This window comes from Lissotriton vulgaris, chromosome 2_1 (assembly GCF_964263255.1).
Source record: "Lissotriton vulgaris chromosome 2_1, aLisVul1.2, whole genome shotgun sequence".
NCBI classification, from domain to species: Eukaryota; Metazoa; Chordata; class Amphibia; order Caudata; family Salamandridae; genus Lissotriton; species Lissotriton vulgaris.
In genome coordinates, this window is record NC_141687.1 from 1,729,719,084 (window position 1) to 1,729,739,804 (window position 20,721).

The 20,721-nt window shown below is 41.5% G+C and overlaps 1 protein-coding gene across 1 annotated transcript in view; it reads left to right on the forward strand.

The window, feature by feature from the left end:
• Positions 1 to 20,721, forward strand: part of LOC147733202 (mucin-2-like) — a 1,332,790-nt gene that overhangs the window by 554,001 nt on the left and 758,068 nt on the right. The window lies entirely within an intron of this gene.

Sequence of the window (20,721 nt, forward strand, 5' to 3'; positions counted from 1 at the left end):
TACTATTTTAGTATATGGTTTGGTGTCCCCTGGTGACCACTGTGTATTTGTGCTTCTTACCAGTTTCTATTGCAAAGTATTGCGTGCATTGTGTACATCTCCGGGAAGGAGATATCTGTATGTAAGTGTCTTATAATAAACACATATTTTTATAAATACACTGTGTGGTTCTTTTTCACTTAGTCTCAACCAATGGGATTATGTTCTGGTAAACGAAGATACTTTACTCTCCTTCCGGACTAAGCCTGAAGGCTTCTCTACACAGCTACCACCTAGAGAGCTTTCTAAGATTGTCAAAGACCACTAAAACCACCATAGGAGGGAAGTACAACAACATTTTTTTACAATTAAGGGAGGATAATAATAAAATGCAGAACTGTCTATTAGAAGTGACCAGCAAACTAGGGGATATAACACAAGAAATCCAAGAATTGCAACAGAGGGTTGTGGGGGTGGAAGAGCTATCTGTCCGAACCGAGGCGTCCACGAACCAGCATGACATGGAGATCAGGAACTTACAAGGAAAGTGGAGGACATGGAAAACTAACAACGGAGGCAAAACCTCAGACTCTTTGGCATTCCGGAGGGTTCAGAGGGATCAGATCTCCGTGCTTATATTGTAAAACTATTTCAAAGGGATTTCCCAGATCTTGCTGATTGGGACTGGGATTCACAGCTTCAGAGGGTCCATCGATTACCAACGTTTAACCGGAACAAGGAGAGTCAATTTCCCTGCCCTATTTTGAATTATTTTGGAAATTTTTTACACAGGCAGGCAGTATCGCTCAAAACCAGGCCTAACTCTCTGGTTACAGTAGAGAATTTAACTTTTTTTGTTAGATCTGACCTGAGTAAGGCAACTATGGAGAGGCGATGGAAGCTGCGTCAGCTCATTGATCCCTTTAAATCCCAGGGTGGGCAGGCATACCTTCAAAAACCGGCACGTCTTAAAGTTATTAAAGCCGGTCATACTTATGTTTTTTACTGATGTTAAAGAGGCTGAGGCAGTACTTTCCAAATCTGGGTAAAAAAAAAAAAATGAGTTATTTGTATAAGATACAATCCCTGCTCTTACCTTCTTTTTTTCTAGTGTTTCTTTTTTCTATAGAATAACATTTTGATTAATTGAAACTTCTCTTCTTTTTTCTCTTCTTATTTATCTATTTTTCTCTTCAATATGCTCTATAGTTAGGTACTCATCTTTACTGGTTTTTGTAATTGGCTTAAGAGGGCTATGGGGGATTTCAATGCTACTTCTTTGAGAGGCTGCCCCAACAGCGGCAGCAAGAGATAGAGGGTGGTGCCTCCCAAAGGCACAAAGGGGTGGGGTGATGCAGGGGTGGGATTGGGAGGAGGTGAAAAATTGTGAAAATGGCAACATAGGAAACAGAAATATGGAAACTGGATACAGGGAAGAGTCAATAAATATGCAAAGATTAGAAATGTTTTTTCATTTATTTTTTAGGAATGTATCAAATTAGATGTTTAGCCTGGAATGTGGCAGGGCTAAATAGTAAGATCAAGAGACAATTAATAGATGAAGAACTTAAAATGTATTAGCTCCATTTGGTGCTGCTAACATAGGCCCACATATGCTATAAAGACAGGAACCTATTAGGACAATTGTGCTAAGAAGTAGTGGTTAGCTCCCCACTAAATGCTTCTATCAGAGGGGTCGCTATTCTTAAAAAAAAGGCAATTAAAACTGGAGGAAGTTAAAACTGCCTCCGATAAATGAGGGAGATGGGCGATTGCACAAATAGTTTTGGAGATGGGTAAATATGAAAAAAGTGCAGTATATAGACCCAATATTGATAACTCGTCTATCTTTGATTGGCTGAACATCGAATTATTGGATTGGGAAGGAGAACTCATACTGATGGGCGATTTTAATTGTATAATGAATTACAAATTGGATACTAAGAGGCATGGTGCCTCTGAACGGATGTGTAGGACGCGAGCTGCTATACTTGAACTTGCTCGCGAGCATAATTTAAAGGATATCTGGCAAAATGTACACCCTAACGAAGCTGGATATACTTACAATTCGGCACCCCACAAACTGTGCTCGCGGATTGACATGGCTTGGGCATCTGATAAGATACTAGAGTCTTGCACTATGGAGATTTGCCCAAAAGTTACTTCTGACCACAATCCGATACTTCTGGTGTTTAGCATTATACCAAGGGTACAATAGTTACGGTTATTCTCATTTCCTAGATATTTACTAGTGGATTCAACATTAGTTTTACAGTTAAAAGAGCATACTAAGGAATTTATAGAAATCAATCTCAATTCTGCTTCGCTTATATATGTGTGGGATGATCTTAAAGCAAGTATTAGGGGATATGCCCAGCAATTTATTTTTCGACAGAATGCTGAAAGAAGGAATGAGATAAAAGCGACAACATCTCACATTCTGTCACTGGAAAAACAATTGGCGGAAACTCTTCAATTAGGAGTACAAAGTCTGCAAAATACGGTTGCTAGTATGGAAATGAAACTAGTAAGTCTGCGGTCCACTATCGAAAATTCTTTCAGGGAAAACAATTGTGTTAAACTGCACAAGTATAAATTGTCGCAATATGAGAGCGGAGATAGACTAGGAAGAATTCTTGCATACAAAGCTGCTGATGAAAGGGCTGATACTTTAATTAAGTCTATTAGGGGCCCCAATAATGTCTCCTATACTCAACCTACACAAATATTGGAGCAGTTTGTTAACTGTTACAGGAAACTGTATACACCGGAAAGCTGGCCTACGGGGGATAGTATACAATCGTATGTTCAACAGAATACGGTAGTCAATAAAGATACAGACAGAGAAGGTATGGCTCAGCTATAGGAGAAGATCACTATTGCTGAGCTTAGACTTGCGATTGCATCTCTTCCTTCAGGCAAGGCTGCAGGGGAGGATTCGCTTCCTATAGAATTATACAAAATCTGCATTGAAGAACTCCTCCCTCTCTTTTGCATGGTTATTAACATGATTGAAAAAAACGGGAAGGCTCCTGATTCCTGGCGGACTGCAAAGATTATATTCTTTCTAAAAAAGAATAAATCTGCAATGGAATGTGGGTCCTATAGACCCATTTCATTGATAAATGTGGATGCAAAGGTATTCGCTAAAGCTCTTGCCATGCGACTTGCTCCTCTTATGCCAAAACTGGTCAATCCACAACAACATGGCTTTGTGACCGTTAGGGACACTACAGCTCACGTAAATATGGCGATAACAGCATTCGACGTAGCAGCAACTAATTCCACCCCACTCGGTATGATTTTATTAGACGCTGAAAAAGCTTTTGACCGAGCGGGGTGGGATTATCTTTGGGCTGTTATGATCGAATATGGTTTTAAGGGGCAAAATACACGGTCCCCTGTCCTCTTAGAATTCGTAGCTATCCCTGAAGCTTACACCATTGTAGAATTACTTAATTGTAAATCCGGATCACCGAAGGACCCCTGGCCGGCAAAGCAATACAAGAGATTGGCAGTGTTTCTTAATCCCTTTCTCAACCATATTTGGAATGACTCGTTGAGAACGGGTAGGTTCACTGCTAAATGGAAGCACGCTTCCTTAGTTCTCATCCTGAAAAAGCCCAACTCGGATCCAGACAACCCGAGTAATTACAGGCCAATATCTCTTTTGCCTGCCCCAGCTAAAATCCTGGAAAAATTGGCTCATTCCCAGCTTGCCAATTATATTGAATCTCATGGGCTTCTACCTGACTCTCAGCATGGCTTCCGGTCTGGCCACGGCACGGAGGCAGCCCTAATTGAAATGGCTGACTCGGTGAGATGGACGCTAGACCGGGGGTCGAGGGCGGTGTTAGTGCTGCTGGATCTCTCAGCCAGAAAAACACACTAGGGTCTTGACTCGTTACTCAGCACGGCTGAGTCAAACTAAACTAGAAAGCAACACAAACGCCGCTGCTGAGAGAAGCGATTAACTTACAAGGCTCAGTACATATGGGTGTTTAGAGTGAAGCATAAACAACCTGCACACTTCTTTTAGCAACTAGGAATTTATTCCTTTTTTCAAAACATTTTTTCATTGTTGATAACACATTATTTTTAGTGCATGGAAAAGACAAGCATTTTGAATGTATACACAATGAACAACAATAACATGTAGGAAAATATTACACACTTCCAACATACATGGCCTTCCAGTCATACAAAACACATGCATACACAATGATTGGTGAAACAATCAAAACAACAAATAAACACAAAGAAAGTGAAACCACGTATCGGTCATTAATCAGTTGAAGGAATCCTTTTGAAGTTTTTAGAATTTTCTAAAGTCTTTTTAACTTAATCTCTAAACGAGAATCCACTTCTCTGAAAGGTGATAGGAAAACTTGTTTTGGCGCAAAACATGTAGACCAGATACGGGAAGGGGGATGGTCGACGCGTTTCGAACCCTTGTGATTAATGGGGTTCTCCTCAGGACCTAAACTGGTTCTGTGGAAACAATCAGAAAAATGGGGTGCTTAGTGCGGGATTCTGACGGAAAATGAAAGACACTCACCCCAGGTTGAACCAAAGCCTACCTATAGCCATTGAGCCAGACATCTAAGAATATTTGAAGATGGAAGGTAAAGGCAGAGCATTCAAAAGGTTTCACCGTGGAGTGCATTCAGGGGCTGTGAATTGAAGACATAAACACACCCGCTTAGTTAAAAACCTGGGCGCTGCTCTAGATTAGGTGTGCGCTCTGCGGTGGGAGCGGGGGCTGTTACCTGTACTGACGTCGGCGGCTGGCTTGACGTCTAGTCCATGCTTCTCAACAGTCGCGGAGCACACTTGCTACTTCACCTTTTTCTCCGCTGTAATGGGGAAACGGACACTCACAGTCAGATTCTGGTTTGTCATAGAGCGTACCTAGCCAAATCCTTGCGAAAGTCGTATAGCATGCGTACCGGGTGATCAGTGGGTCCTTCGTCCTTGAAACCGAACTGCAGAGTGAATCAGGGCTGCTGAGCGGTCGGGATTGGTACTTCCTGGTTTGAGAGGCTCTCCGAGACTTCTGGGACTTGTAGTTCACCTATGATCGAGGGAACGGCACGTGGTGCTCTGACGGTCTAAAGACCTTGCCAGATCAGGTATTGGTTTTGTAGATCTCTGACATCTCATTTAACCCTCGCAAGGCTGTGTTAAATTTCATTATAAGCAATGCCTCACGCTGGGCTAGTTTGGCGTCCAAGTCGCCACCCCTTGGATCTTTCTCAATTTTGGACAGTACTGTCCATCTTAGATCGGTCTGCTTGTGTTTCATATTTGCCCAATGGTTGACTAATGGGGCGTTTTCCACTCCTCTCCTTATTCGGGATTTGTGCTGAGTTATCCTACTCCTCGCTTCTTGTGTAGTTTTGCCAATGTAGACCAAAGGGCACGGGCAGATAATTGCGTAGACAACATTTTTAGTTTTACAATTCGTAAATGTGTCGTGCTTCCAATGAATATTCTCAAATGTGAAAACAGAATCCTCAATGGTTTCAATGCAACATATGCATGTTCCGCATTTGTGGTGTCCTTTGGTGGGGGGTAATCCAAAAAGGCTTTGTAGTGTTGGTGCTTTTACCGACGGGAGGGCGGCTCTTACGATGTGATTGGCTACGCTCTTTTCTTTTTTGAACGCAAACAACGGGGGTGCTGAAAGGTCTTCATGGAGGTTTTTGAGTAGATGCCAGTTAGACATGATCAATTTTTTGTATTGATTTGCCGCTGGGCAAAAAGTGGTGACACATACCATTCGTCTGAGATCTTGTTTAACTGTCCTTTCAAGTAAAGTCTCTCTTGGAGTCCACCATGCTCGCTTAAGGGAATTTTTTAATAGTTTTTTGGGGTATCCCCTTTGTGTGAGGCGGTCTTTTAGATGGCCTGCATGCTTGAAGTATTCCTCTTTGGTAGAGCAATTTCGACGTATCCTAAGGAATTGTCCATAGGGTAAGTTTTCTTTTAGGTTACGCAGATGATTGCTGGTGAAGTGTAGTGCTTTATTTCTGTCAGATGGTTTTCGAAATAAAGTTGTGTTAAGACCCTGTGCTTGTGGTTGAATTTCCACATCCAGAAATGTAATAGATTCCTTTGATGCTGTGGTGGAAAACTGAATGTCAAGAGTTCTTGAGTTGAGCCATTCCACAAATTGGTTCAGTTCATCATGGCTTCCTGTCCAAATTAAAAACAATTCGTCTATATAGCGCATGTAGTTGGAAATATGGTGGCCATATGGATTGTTATTGTATATGAATTTCTCTTCGAACAGACCCATAAACATTATTGCCAGCTCAGGGGCAAAGGGGCAGCCCATCGCTTCCCCCTTTATTTGGAAAAAGAACTCTGAGTCAAAGGTGAAGAAGTTCTTTTGCAGTGTTAGGCGAGCTAGGTCAAGAATGAAGTCAGTTGGAACTCTTACTGGTCTTTCCCGATTTTCCAGGAAGATGTTTAAGGTTTCCTGTGCTTGTTCCTGCGGAATTTGCGTATATAAAGACACTACATCCAGTGTAACCAACAATTGGTTCTCACTGTTGAAGTTGATTGAAGCTATTCGGTTAAGGAACGCTGTGGTGTCTCGCAAATGGGCTGGAATCGTGTCAATGAAGGGCTTTAGAAAGAAATCTATGTACTTCGCCACTGGTTCGAAAAGTGACTCACAGCCAGAGATTATTGGCCGACCGGGTGGGTTGACCTCGTCCTTATGCATTTTAGGGAGCACATAGAACACCGGGGTTCTAGGACTTTTGTTTTGTAGAAATATCAGTTCCTTGGGCCCGGCAAATCCTTGGTCAAAGCCTCTCTGAATTATTTCGAACATTTGGTTTTGTATGTCTACGGTGGGGTCCTTGCCAATCCGCCTATAACAATTTTGGTCATTTAATTGGCGGTGAACTTCATGTTTGTATTTGTTGATGTCCCAAATTACAATAGCTCCGCCTTTATCGGCCTGTTTGACCACAATGGTGTTATCATTCTTTATGGTCGAGAGGGCATCCTTCTCTGCTTTTGTGAGGTTATATTTAACAAAGGTTTTCTTTTTTTCTAAGGCAGATATTCCTGATAACACAGTCCGTTCGAAAGTAATAACTTCCTTAGGGATTTTTGGTCCTTTTGGGCAAAATGTTGATTTCCTTTTCAAACCTGTCGCTTCTTCTATTTGTTCTTCTTCTGAATCCTGAAAGAATGTTTTCAGACGGATTTTACGACAGAATTCTAATGTCTCCAATTTCATTTTGACATAATCCGTAGATCGTGACGGAACAAAATTGAGTCCTTTCGTTAGAATAGATCTTTCAGCTGGTGTGAGGATTCTATCAGAAAGATTGAAGATAGGAGATTTAGTTAGCTCTTGTAAAACTTCTGCCGTGTTCTCATCTCCCATGGTTGGGTAAATCGAGTTCTGCCGCGAGGTTTTGGTTGACCTCGTCCTAAAAAAGGCTGTTGATTTTGTTGTTGGTATTGCCCTGATCGGTTGTCTGTCCTGTTTTGAAATGGACGGTTGGTGTTGTCAGGCTCGCTTCCAGATGATGACGTTGTATCGGAAAATGTGATAAATTTTTGACGAGATCTTCCTTGGTTTCCCTGCAAGTATCGGCGTGAGTCTGACCGTGTATAGAAATCCTTGCTTAAATATGGGTAAGTGGACTCCAACGAGAAGTTCTTTTTATCAATTTCAAATTTGTTACTTTTCTGAGTAACCGTAATGTCTTTAAATTCCAGAATCTCCTTTTCGATTTTTTCCAAAAGCGATTTTGAGTCTGAAATGAGTTGATTATTTTCAATCTCTCTCTGGAGAGTGGATATTTCCTCCAATTCTTTAACTGAAGTCCTATGTGCAGTCTCAATGGTGAGGACCATGAGGTCCCGGCTGCACTTGGTTTCAATTCCGCTAAAGTCCTTCTTATACTCTGGATCATCAGTAAAGATTACTGGGATATTTCGAACGACTAATCCTGCTGGGATGGTTCCTGCTCAGAGGTGTTGAAGTAAAAAATGGCCATGGAGATCCGTCCGGATCTGTTTTTTACGTAGACGGGTTAATTTATCTGACTCGTTCTGTGTATTGGCAGTGAGGCTAAGGGTTGCTGAGGCAAACACCGGGGGGTCTCTCATTAAATTCTGTATATGTTCCTCACTAAAGGTGACTGTGTCCTTCTCGGCCATAACAAAAAAAAAAACTAATAAGTGCGTGACAAAGAGGTGGGTGAAAGGGAGTGTAAAGTACATTAGAAGTGACCAGGCACAATTGCCCCACAACTGGGCAACAAAACGAATTCAACAAACCACAATTACCCTGTGGCAGACCTTTTTCTGCCTAACAGGACCTCGCGAGCACCCGCCCGCTACTAAGTCAGAAAAACACACTAGGGTCTTGACTCGTTACTCAGCACGGCTGAGTCAAACTAAACTAGAAAGCAACACAAACGCCACTGCTGAGAGAAGCGATTAACTTACAAGGCTCAGTACATATGGGTGTTTAGAGTGAAGCATAAACAACCTGCACACTTCTTTTAGCAACTAGGAATTTATTCCTTTTTTCAAAACATTTTTTCATTGTTGATAACACATTATTTTTAGTGCATGGAAAAGACAAGCATTTTGAATATATACACAATGAACAACAATAACATGTAGGAAAATATTACACACTTCCAACATACATGGCCTTCCAGTCATACAAAACACATGCATACACAATGATTGGTGAAACAATCAAAACAACAAATAAACACAAAGAAAGTGAAACCACGTATCGGTCATTAATCAGTTGAAGGAATCCTTTTGAAGTTTTTAGAATTTTCTAAAGTCTTTTTAACTTAATCTCTAAACGAGAATCCACTTCTCTGAAAGGTGATAGGAAAACTTGTTTTGGCGCAAAACATGTAGACCAGATACGGGAAGGGGGATGGTCGACGCGTTTCGAACCCTTGTGATTAATGGGGTTCTCCTCAGGACCTAAACTGGTTCTGTGGAAACAATCAGAAAAATGGGGTGCGTAGTGCGGGATTCTGACGGAAAATGAAAGACACTCACCCCAGGTTGAACCAAAGCCTACCTTTAGCCATTGAACCAGACTTCTAAGAATATTTGAAGATGGAAGGTAAAGGCAGAGCATTCAAAAGGTTTCACCGTGGAGTGCATTCAGGGGCTGTGAATTGAAGAAATAAACACACGCGCTTAGTTAAAAACCTGGGCGCTGCTCTAGATTAGGTGTGCGCTCGGCGGTGGGAGCGGGGGCTGTTACCTGTACTGACGTGGGCGGCTGGCTTGACGTCTAGTCCATGCTTCTCAACAGTCGCGGAGCACACTTGCTACTTCACCTTTTTCTCCGCTGTAATGGGGAAACGGACACTCACAGTCAGATTCTGGTTTGTCATAGAGCGTACCTAGCCAAATCCTTGCGAAAGTCATATAGCATGCGTACCGGGTGATCAGTGGGTCCTTCGTCCTTGAAACCGAACTGCAGAGTGAAAAAGGGCTGCTGAGCAGTCGGGATTGGTACTTCCTGGTTTGAGAGGCTCTCCGAGACTTCTGGGACTTGTAGTTCACCTATGATCGAGGGAACGGCACGTGGTGCTCTGACGATACGTGGTTTCACTTTCTTTGTGTTTATTTGTTGTTTTGATTGTTTTGATTGTTTCACCAATCATTGTGTATGCATGTGTTTTGTATGACTGGAAGGCCATGTATGTTGGAAGTGTGTAATATTTTCCTACATGTTATTGTTGTTCATTGTGTATATATTCAAAATGCTTGTCTTTTCCATGCACTAAAAATAATGTGTTATCAACAATGAAAAAATGTTTTGAAAAAAGGAATAAATTCCTAGTTGCTAAAAGAAGTGTGCAGGTTGTTTATGCTTCACTCTAAACACCCATATGTAGTGAGCCTTGTAAGTTAATCGCTTCTCTCAGCAGTGGCGTTTGTGTTGCTTTCTAGCTGGATCTCTCAGCAGCATTTGACACCGTCTCTCACAAGACTCTGCTGAGGAGGCTGGAGGATCTGGGTATAGGTGGCACTGTGCTGAAATGGATCTCTTCCTATCTAGCGGACCGCACACAGCAGGTATACACCCCTCCTTTCACTTCCCCTGCCAGACCACTTAAATGGGGAGTTCCTCAGGGCTCCTCTCTGAGCCCACTCCTGTTTAATGTCTATTTCACCCCCCTGGCCGATATGATTGCACGAACTGGGATCAAAACCACTTCCTACGCTGATGACATCCAGCTTCTTTTTACCTTTGATGAGCCTTCTGCCTCTGCATTTGACCCTTTGAAATCCTGCCTCAGGGATATTTCTAAGTGGATGGACTCTAATTCCTTAAGATTAAATGCAGCTAAAACGGAGATCCTGTTTTTTAATACTCTGTCTCCTCTCGATTCCAGCCTCTGGTGGCCTGGAGACTTGAGTCAAGCCCACATACCCAAAGACTCTGCAAAGAACCTGGGGGTCCGTTGGGACATATAAACAAAGAGATTCTATCAAAAAAAGTGCAAGTGTTATTTTTAAGGTTTTATTATATATATTGAAAGGGAGGTTGGCTCTTCATCGGACCAGTGGGATGAAGGCACTATGTGCTTTTAAAATACCCCTCACACACTAAGAGTCCCTTAGTGTCATGCTTCATCATGGGGGTCTTCCCGTCCCTCTACGGGGCGGGGCGTGCTACGACCTACGAGCTACGCGGGAGCACTTTAATTTTGTGGTGAAAGACTATGTGTTGGTGTAGTGACAGTGGAGGTAGTGGGGTGTAGGGACCTACTAATGTGATTAAAAAAGGGTTTAAAAATTCCCTGGCTAGTGGAAAAAATAATTTTATTCGCTTCCCTAGCTGGGAATGTTAAAAAGGGGTTGTGAGGTAGGGCTGTTGGCACCTACCGGGTTTTTGATAGAATCTCTTTGTTTATATGAATCTACCAGCAGGGTGATTCTATCACTTCCTCTCCACTTCCTTTTTTGGTGTAAAGGTCCGTTGGGACAACCATCTTACTTTAAACAACAAGGTCTAATCAGTAGCAGCATCTTGTTTTGCTAAGATTAAAACAGTAAACAGGCTCATCAACTACCTGCCTTCTGACTGCCGTAAGACTTTGGTTCACGCATTGATAACCTCCCACCTCGACTACGCCAATGCACTGTACCTAGGCATTACAGCAGGCTTATGTAAAAATCTCCAGACTGTTCAAAACGCTGCGGCACGTCTGGTGGAGAGAATTCCTCCCAGACAACATATCTCTCCGCTTCTCCATAGATTACACTGGCTTCCCATTGCCAAACGATGTGTATACAAGGCCATGACTCTAGCTTATAGAGCCTCCAAGAGTAAAGGACCAGCCCACTTGAAAAGCAGCTTACGTCCTTATCAAAACGCCAGAACCCTGCGCTCCAACTCCCAAATTCTCCTTGCTACTCCTAGATTCAAAAGGACACGTGCAGGAGGGAAGACCTTTGTAGTTTCTGCTAGTCAGCACTGGACCAAACTCCCGATTGCCCTTCGTGCCTACCAGACAGAAGCCGCATTTCGAAAATCCCTTAAGACCCATCTTTTCTGCCTATAATCCACCTCCCTTTCCTATAGCATCCCTGTTACCAAATTCTCCAGCGCCGGGACGCCCCGTTGGGGCAGCTGTGCGCTCTATAAATGACACAAATAATAATAAAATAATAATAAATAATATCTGAGGCGAGTACAGGCATTGTATGATCATCCTAATGCGAAAATAGGCTATTCAGGTGTGCTATCTTCTAAATTTTTAATTTTAAGGGGTACACGCCAGGGATGTCCCCTGTCACCCTTATTATTTGCGCTTTCTTTGGAGCCCTTTATAAATGCCCTTCAGACACAACCTCGCATTGCTCCTTTTAAATTCGGCCCAAATGCTCTAAAAATTACAGCATACATCATTATTAGGAGGAGGAGCCACGACGGCGGCCAAAATGGCCGCATAGACGCCCGGCTCCGCCGCTCGCCCTTGCCTCCCACACCATCCTGGCGGCAATCCTACATCCCAGTCGTGGCCCCGTACAGATGAAGGCATGCAGCGCCCGGCCATGTAACTCCGACATGGAAACAGCCCCGGACGACCGAGAACCGTCGTCGTAAAGTGTCCGGCCCTTACAGTGGGCGAGCCGGGACCTAGAGTGGCGCCGCAGCCGACACAGAAGTGAACAACATCGGCCCTGGTCGGCCACGCCGGTCCGGTGACCCGGTCCGGGACTTGAAATTGCACAGAGCTGTAAGCGAGTGGGCGTGACTTGGCGCTGTAGCTCTCGAGCATCACTGCATATGCTTTTGTTGGTGCCGGTGACTGCGTGTGAAATCGGCAGCGTGTTCAAACACACGGCCAGGACTTGCCTTACTCCGATGGCTGCCGGAGAGCGACTACACTCAGAGTGAGGCTGTTACCAGCGGGAGACTCCAGCTACGGCTAGTAAGCTGTATGCAGCGCTGTGTGTGAATGCTGGCTCGAGTGTGCCGAGTTACGACCCATCACACGCCGCGAGTGGCGATTGACTTCCCGGCTGCCTGTTGATGCTGTGTTTATCGGCGAAGGGGTGATGGAGCCGACGGTGAGGGATATCCTTCTGGCCATCCAGGATCTACACTCAGCCCTGAGATGTCGGTGGTTGGTCGTGAACGACCTACAGGCGACCACAGGATCCTCAACGACGGTCGGGCACAAGGAGGATCGGGTGCCCGACCTTTCCCAGTTTGCTGACACTGAGGACTCCCTGGAGTGTGTAGTACTGTATTGTGGGATCAGTAAGCAATGCGACCGAGGCTGTGTGTCTGCTGCCCCTTCTACCCTCCGTTCTGTTTCTTCATCTCCTGCTCTACAGCATCTAGTTTTATTGAAGGCGAGTGAACCATGGAGATATACCTTTGCATCAATGCTGCTGTTTCCACTTGCGGCCGGGGTGGCCTATATAGGGTTTGCTGGTCTTTTGAGTTTGCCTGCCCTCGGAATGCGGAACTTGTCGACTTCTGTTCGGACCGGACAGGGCTGAGCTAGACTGTTTATGGTGCTGTGTGGATTATTCCGGTAACGAATTGTAACATGGCTTGTGTTTGTGACTTAGGAGGACTGGGATGTACGTAACTTGCCGCTCACACTTCATCTTGATGGGCTTACACGCCTTTCGGGTTTGTGGGGGGGGGCGTGTTCGGGGCCGGAGCTAGGGCCCTCCTCCGTTTTTCCCTTTCTCGGGGTTCTCACTGGGGCGACAGGCATGCCTTTGGGGGGGGGTGGGCGGTGGCCTTCCGCAACATGCAGGGTGGGGGTAGGGGGATGGGTTGTGTTTTTTGTTTTTCTTTGTTTCAATGGCCCTACTTTTTCCTTCCTTTCTCTTTCTCCTTTCTTTGTACATCTTCTCTTTCTTCTTATATACCACTTTATTAGATGAGGGACGGGGGTTCGATTTCCTTGGGAGCACTTCTGTTTGTGTACTCTTAAAACAAAGTTTGTTGCCGTCTCTTGCTCTCATGAGTAGGACGCTGTGATTCAGTACAAGCATTTATAGCTGCATATCCTTTTATTGTTTTCCCAATGGTGCGCCTCTATTGAAGTTTACTATCCTGATTTGCGACTCGCTTAGTATACGATGTCGTGATATTGCATGCTCTCCGATCCTTCAACCTTATCATAAATAGGAATCCTCCCATATCCTGGAACATTGTGGATGAATTTATTCATTAATCCTGACTTAATTGTAAAAGACGGTCCGAAGATTCTTATGATGCCGCCCCTCGCTGTGCGATATTTGAATCCTTGAATGTTATTGTCTAATGGCTCTTCGGTCTGTGCTTGCTTTTGCCTGTAATGTACCGTTGAGGTTTTCCTAATAAAATTATACAAAAAAAAAAAAAATTACAGCATACGCTGACGATTTAGCCATATACTCAACAGATCCGGTGGAAGCAATACATGGGATTACAGAGGAAGCAAACAGATTTGGAACTATTTCTGGCTATAAATTAAATTTAAGTAAAACTCAGGTCATAATGAATAATACGCCTCCGGTCCCAGTCCAAGGTATCTGTCAGACTGCTGTATATTTGGGGGTGAAAATATCATCTGAAATAAGAAAAATAAACGCACTCAACTATGATGCATTATTGAAAGAAGTGTCCGTTCTTTTAAAAAAGTGGCATAAGATTCCTCTAAATCTTACTGGGCGGATTAATCTTATCAAGATGAAGATTTTGCCAAAATGTCTTTATTTATTTAGGTCTATCCCTTTATGTGTGAATAATTATTTTTTTAAAAAATTAGACGGGATCTTAAGTAGCTTTATTTGGGAGTATAAGAAAGCTCGAAGATCAATTTTCTTACTTAAACTTCCACTCAATAAAGGTGGGCTTGAATTCCCAGATTTTAGATTATATTTTTTTGCTACTTTTTTTGGACGCCTTCGTAGTCTTTTTTTATTCCAATAATCAATTTTTTTCCATCAATTTATGCTTGGTATGGACTCTAATCAATTTTTAGCGAGAGTCAATGACCCAAACTATTTTAAAAGGGTTAAGCTCAAGACAGCAAGAGCGGCGGTTAGAATTTGGAAATTTATTTTGAGCACTGGAATTACTTCTTTTTTTCATCCTAAATTGCCGCTGTGGGATAATCCCCGGATTACTGGGAATCTTTAGTGATGGAGCAGGGAGGGCCTGGGCCAATCTTGGTATAAATACCTTAGGGGATCTTTACGGCATGGCAGGATTCCTAGATTTTGAGACACTTAAAGTTCTTTATAAGTTGCCTGAATATATGCGGTTCAAATATATACAAATTCGAGATTTTTTAATAGGTAAAATGAATATCAATGAAATGTGCGACTCGGATATATGGTCTTGTATATATTTAGAGAAGACTAAATCTTTAATAAGTGAAGCTTATAAATGTCTTTGTCACCACAAAGTGGAGGACTGTCCTAAACTTGCTGTAAAATGGTCTTCAAAATTGGGTGTCAACATAACTGCTCATACGATATCTACTACCCTTTGCAGTGTTTATAACTTGGTGCAGTCCTCCAGTTTAAGGCTCCAATTGTATAAAACAATATGCTTCTTATACTATACTCCGCTAAGAATTCCAAAATGGTCTCGACATACCTTAATAGGGAAACAAACTAAGTGTCCAAAATGTGGTCTGGTGGCAGCAGACTTAGAACATATGTTTTTTTCTTGCCCCAAACTATCAGAGTTCTGGTATATTTGAAACTATCTTAAATCAAAAACAAGTTATATTTACTCGCCTATCAGCAAAAGCGGTATTATTGGGTTTACAAACATCAAGCAACCCATACAAGGATTTAATGATTATTTTACTTTCATTTGCTCGATTGGTTATAGCTAGGGTATGGATTGCTTCAAATCCACCACATATTATGGAATGGTGGTCATTAGTTAACGAAATCTATACCATGGAATCCTCAATGGCCAAAACTAGAGGTGTCAGATCAATGATGAAATTGGATAAAATCTGGGGAGCGTTTATTCGGACTTAAACTTAGCAATAAAAGTTAAAGATATTTAGGTGCCCGCCACTCTGAATTGCAATAATTGCTATATGTTTTGATGTGTAATGATGATTTTAGCTGAACATTTGATTTGTTGTTCTGATATGTTTATTGCTTATGTAACTATTGCTCTTCTCTTGATATGATATGATTTGTTTTCCTATGTTGTCAATAAAATAAAAATAAAAAAATAGGAGGGTTGTCTGGATTAATGCAGGGTGCCCACTTACATAGCTTCTCATACCCAAATGTCTATATGTTACCCACAATTTATAATAATTGTAATACTCCACCTTTCACACTTATTGTGTCTACTCAAGGATCTATCTACGAACCGGTTGGAAAATTTTGGGATAGACATCTTCAATATGTAGTCCAAAACATGACTACCTATATTAAAGACACTACTAAATTTTTGCAAAAAAAATCCTCTGTTGACATTGAGATGGATCAACACGTACTGTTATGTACCATAGATGTGAAAGCTTTCTACACTTCGATCCCTCATGATTTAGGAACAGAAACAATTTAATATTTTCCAATCAATTCTAACTTGGATGTGAACCTGACGATATTTTTTATTGAATTGCTACAATTCACTCCTTACCACAGCTATTTTTGCTGAGAGGAGGATTATTTTTTAGAACTAACAGGCACCTGTATGGGAAATTGCACAGCTCCTTGCTATGCCAACCTGTTTATGCACACATTTGAAATAGATCATATTCTTACCAATGAACTGTGGAGCTACCATTCATTTTTATTTGTGAGATATATTGATATTTATACCTTATGAAAGAATCAAAACAAGAGTTAATAACAGAAATGAACTCAATTCTGTAACTGACAGGATACAAATCACATATGAAATTAATGAAAACAAAATAAAATTTTGGGATGTTCTTGTTTCAAAGGTTGAAAATAAATCGGAACCTGATATATTTATTTATATAAGACGTTTTATATAGAGCTAGCCTGACCGGGGGGTATCGGAGCGCTTCACAACAGTTACAGAGCAGTGCAAAAGAGAGCAAAACAGTACAAAAAAGCCATACATTCCCGATAAGTGGAATAGTAAAGGCGATGATGAAGAGTTCCTTTTCATGGCCTTGTTGGCCTGCATCCGAGAGAGAAGTGTCACTTTCAGCACTCCACCTGCTTCTATCTGTTCGCTAGAGATCGATCGAGGAAAAGGATTTTAAGCTGACTTTTGAATTTAGAGAAGGAGGGAAAAGTTCTGATATTGGGGGGATAGAGTTCCATAATTTGGGCGCATTTCCGACGAAGGACCTGGCGCGTTTTTTTTGTTTTCGAGATTTTAGAGGGATAAGAAGTATGGTGTTGAAACTTCTGAGGTTCCTCTTTTGACCTGCTTTTTTGAGTTTGGCCACCAGATATTCAGGTTTGCCTGTGTGAAGGGCTTTGTGGGTGAGGCAGGCTGTTCTGAAGTTCGCCCGCATTTCTTTTGGAAGCCAATTGAGTTCTTTGAGTACAGGAGAAATGTGATCAAATTTCTTTATTCCAGTGACCATTCTGGCAGCCGCATTGAGAGCGGTTTTCATATATATATATAGAGAGAAAAGAAACTCCCCCACATGCATCAAGCATTTTTGGAGTCGCAAACGGTGCGATTCCTTAAAATCGGCCATTTGCGATTCCAAAAATGCTTTTTCAGATGCATCATTATTTATTGATGGAAATCGCTAATTTTGCGACTTTCCAGAATGCGATTGCATTTAAGGAATTGCAAATTTGCGATTCCTTAACTGCAATGCATCATTCTTTAAAAAATAGCTATTTTTAAGATTGCAAGTGCAAATTACCACGAGGTTGAACCTCGTGGTAAATTGCGAAAAAAAATTAAAATGGTCTAATTTACATTTTGAACAATGTCATGTTACAGACACACATGTCCTTAGGACATGTGTGTGTGAAACATCCATTTAAAAAAACATTTCAGGGGTGCAGGGGGGGTCCTTTGGACCCCCCCCCTGCACCCATGGAATGCATCAACATTATGCGAATTCAAAATTGCGAATTCGCAATTTCCATTGATTCCTATGGGCCTTTTGGCCCATAGGAATCAATGGGAATAGCGAATTCGCAATTTTGAATTCGCATAATATTTGCGATTCGGTAAAAATTGCGATTTCCACCGAATCGCAAATAATTTGCGAAAATATTCATGCATCCCGTTTTGCGAATTCTAAAATGCGAATCGCTATTTTTCCGCACTTTAGAACTCGCAAAATCCCGGGATTATGCATGTGGGCCACTGTTCTTAACAATTTGTTAAATTATAACAGCTTTCATCAGAAAGCTTCAAAAAATCATTTGTCATTATCAGTAATCATTAATCATTCACAATTGCTAAGGGTTAAAAAAATTGTATCAAATCCGAGAGTACTTGCGGGTCAAACGCAATATATGATGGAAAAATTCAAAGATAGAGGATGTAAATGTAAATGTAAATGTGGGTGTACTTGTAAAGCGCACTGCGATTCCATGGAGCATCCTGGCGCTGAAGACCGCTGGGGAACCTGTCCTGGTTTTCCCTGTGAGATGGTCCATTTCTGGGTATCTCCAAGGTGAAACCAGGCATCCCTGGCATCTGTGGGGGGCCGTTGTAGAGATGAGGTAAGCTTAATGTCCAGAGTTGCAGAGTGTGTTCCCTGGTTAGAGTAGGCACCGAGGCGAGCATTATCGAGTCCGTTTTGACCCTGGTCCACGACCCTGCCGCGTCAGGAATTGAACCCTGGTCCCGGGCCGTTCTCTGCTTACGGGTCTGCCGCCTCTAACAAGTGAGCCACACCTCTCCAATGTCCTCCTCTGAAAGTTCTGGAGAAAGCCATAGACTGATTGTCTACTAAAACTCGACAAAAACTGTTAGCCCCTTCATGTAAAAAAGAGAAAACTAAAATGGTGGTCCTAATTGCTTAAATATGCCATGATTATCGTACAGTTTAGTAAATGACCTAAAAAACTGCCAAGGATTCAAACCGACCCTGTTTTCAAAGGAATATTTTCTGAATTGCCCTAATTTGCTTGAGAAAGAGGCAAAAACATAAAATAATTACTAACTAATACTTTCAGATTATGAAACAGATTTATAAGGGACTGATCCCTTGTTTGAATTCTAATAATTGCAGTATCATCAAAGGAAATTGGATTTCCCATCTGCGGAAGGGTAACAAAATTCTATTGAAAGTTCCTGCTAGTTACATCTCTATGAATGTGGTATATCTACTCAAATGCTCATGTTGCCTCGCTTCTGTTGGGAGGACAGAAAGAAAAATGAAAATAAGATTTAATGAACACAAGAGTATCATAAGCACAAGAAATTTTAAATGGACATTGCATCACATGTTGTGGAATGTAGCCACATTTGTCAATTGAAATGTATGTTTCTTGAAACAGTTGACATCAAAGAGGGCAGAGACAATCGGAAATTTCTCCTACAAAGAGAAAACCATTTGATAAAAAGACTTGACACTCTCATGACTAGCGCTTTAAATGACAGGATGGAATTTAGTTGGACATTCATAAGCTGATTTGGAATGGATTTTGAAGGTTTTTTGATGTTTCAGGAGGTTGGACTACACAATGTAGATTTCATTGTTATACACTTAATATTGTCGATCAACGTGATTTTGAATTTAATTCATATGTTTGATTTATTTTTATTGTATTATTTTATCTTTCAGGTACATTTTCTAATCTGCTCCATTTTAAGATGGCTTCTTTTTACCTTCCCTTTTTTAGTTTTGTTCCTAATCTTGGAATTTAATATTTTGTTAAATGTTCATGGTTTGCACCTTTTGAGTTGGCTCTGCTTCACATTTCTTTCCCTAATTCTATTTCAACATCATATCACTTCTTTTGTAAAGTCCTTCATTTCCTACTCTTTTATGCTTGTATGGCGGTACATTTGAGCGTGCTGTAACACAGAAGACTAAAAGTAAGAATCGTAGACTATTTCACAAATGGCTTTCTGGTTATCATTACTCATTAACCTTTTCTAACTTCGGACACTAATGATTTATCGTGACTTTTTTACCCGCTTTTGTTTCTAAAACACTGAGGTTCTAACCCACTATACCTTATATAACGTATTGATTTTAGGATTCGAGCACGCTGTGACATACAATTGGTGTAGTTTTTAGTTGTAACGCGTACCCTCCACGAGGAATTTCTCGCATGATCTATTCATTGTTTTTTCCAATGCACGTGGTGTCACCATCATTATGTACTTTTAATAATGAAGTTGCAGCATGATGCAGTAAATTATTCACTTGAGTTTTCTAATACACGTGGCGTCTTCGTCTTTGTACACTCTTTTCTATCGGCCTTGTGCACAATTCGTTATGTCATTTTGAGGTTCCAGCACTAAAAGTGTTTAGAATAAGGGTCCTTACTATTATCATTATGTGAATTTTTATCACCCTGGCTGTCCCTAATTCTTTTAAACAATTTGCAAATTTTGGAAGATGTGCTCTCCATTGGTTACTTTGTTTATTCCATACTCATATCTTTTTATAGGCTTGTATACATTGATGAAGGGGAACTTCAGCCAGGAATGCATTGGGATGATCGATTTGCAAATGAAGAGAATACTCTGATGATTCATTCAAAGATAAAGGATTTAAAGTTGAGATAGATTGAAATTACCCAATCAGAAATTTATGATTTAAACACATTTCATCATTGTGAATCCCCCCATGAGTTAATTTGTTGATTAATGTGCAGTGCCCTTTGGGGATGTTCCACAGTGAGGGAAACACAATTTATTTTATTGCTGTAGATGTGCAATTGTTCAATTGCCACAACAAGATGGATTTTGTGAGGAGCCAATAAAGGAATAAATACCACTCATGTCCTTTTTCGGTGATGGAAGGTAAACTGACTGATATTGGTGATTGGAGATGAGAAGTAGAGCTAAACATTAACGGAAACAAGTATATTGCAAATGCTAATTTCAGGGTGACAGGTAAGGAGCATTAAAGAAAACTGGCTAGAGTACAACTATAAAGTTTCATTGGCTCTTTTAGATGGCAGTGGTTGTGGTTGTAGCAAGGAAAATCCTTATATGGGGCATCTTATCCCAAAAACAAGAATGCCAGTCATATACATTGTGTTCCGCACCCAAATGCTGCCTGTAACATGAGGGAGGATGTGAAATCCAACATCTTTTTTGGTCTA